Below are 1,552 nucleotides of genomic sequence, written 5' to 3' on the forward strand. Positions count from 1 at the left end.
AGCTTATGCCCTCAAAAAAAATACACTAGTTTCTTAAATTAAAAATAAAAAAGATTTTTTTCTTACGTCGAGAAATATTTGTTTTTCAAGATAAACAATGTCCGTTAGGCACCTAATCTTTATGTCATAATAGACCCGAACACTTGCCTCGGATTGACTTCAATATATAATTGCTCCAGTGAATAACTAAAAAAAAAATAGAAGGATGGTAGATAGTAAAGAAAAGAACTAATCACAATATCTATCTTTCAAAATCTATCTTTCAAAATCTATCTTTCAAAATATATATCTTTCAAAGATTCACTAAAAAGACAGTTGGCGGGTCTCTTTGTATGTCTTGTCCGGAAAGAGGAGGACTTAATGATTATTCGTTCGCCGGAACCAGAAGTAAAAATTGTTGTGGATAGGGATCCTGTAAAAACATCTTTTGAGGAATGGGCCAGACCCGGCCATTTCTCAAGAACACTAGCTAAGGGCCCTGATACTACCACTTGGATCTGGAACCTACATGCTGATGCTCACGATTTCGATAGTCATACTGGTGATTTGGAGGAGATTTCTCGAAAAGTCTTTAGTGCTCATTTCGGGCAACTTTCCATTATCTTTCTTTGGTTGAGTGGCATGTACTTTCATGGCGCCCGTTTTTCCAATTATGAAGCATGGCTAAGTGATCCTACTCACATTGGACCCAGTGCTCAGGTAGTTTGGCCTATAGTAGGGCAAGAAATATTGAATGGTGATGTAGGCGGGGGTTTCCGAGGAATCCAAATAACCTCTGGTTTTTTTCAGCTTTGGCGAGCATCTGGAATAACTAGTGAATTACAACTCTATTGTACTGCAATTGGTGCATTGATTTTTGCAGCGTTAATGCTTTTTGCTGGTTGGTTCCATTATCACAAAGCCGCTCCCAAATTGGCCTGGTTCCAAGATGTAGAATCCATGTTGAATCACCACTTAGCGGGATTATTAGGACTTGGGTCTCTTTCTTGGGCGGGGCACCAAATTCATGTATCTTTACCAATTAACCAATTTCTTGACGCTGGGGTGGATCCTAAAGAGATACCACTTCCTCATGAATTTATCTTGAATCGGGACCTTTTGGCTCAACTTTATCCTAGTTTTGCCGAAGGAGCAACCCCTTTTTTCACTTTAAATTGGTCCAAATACGCAGAATTTCTGACTTTTCGCGGAGGACTAGATCCAGTAACCGGTGGTCTCTGGCTGACCGATATTGCGCACCATCATTTAGCTATTGCTATTCTTTTCCTAATCGCAGGTCATATGTATAGGACCAATTGGGGTATTGGCCATGGACTTAAAGATATTTTGGAGGCTCACAAGGGCCCATTTACAGGACAAGGCCATAAGGGTCTTTATGAAATCTTAACAACGTCATGGCATGCTCAATTATCTCTTAACCTAGCTATGCTAGGCTCTACAACCATTGTTGTAGCTCATCATATGTATTCTATGCCTCCCTATCCATACCTAGCTACTGACTATGGTACACAACTTTCCTTGTTCACACACCACATGTGGATTGGCGGATTTC

Source organism: Triticum urartu, unplaced genomic scaffold, assembly GCF_056163025.1.
Source record: "Triticum urartu cultivar PI428250 unplaced genomic scaffold, HENAU_Tu73 scaffold188, whole genome shotgun sequence".
NCBI classification, from domain to species: domain Eukaryota; kingdom Viridiplantae; phylum Streptophyta; class Magnoliopsida; order Poales; family Poaceae; genus Triticum; species Triticum urartu.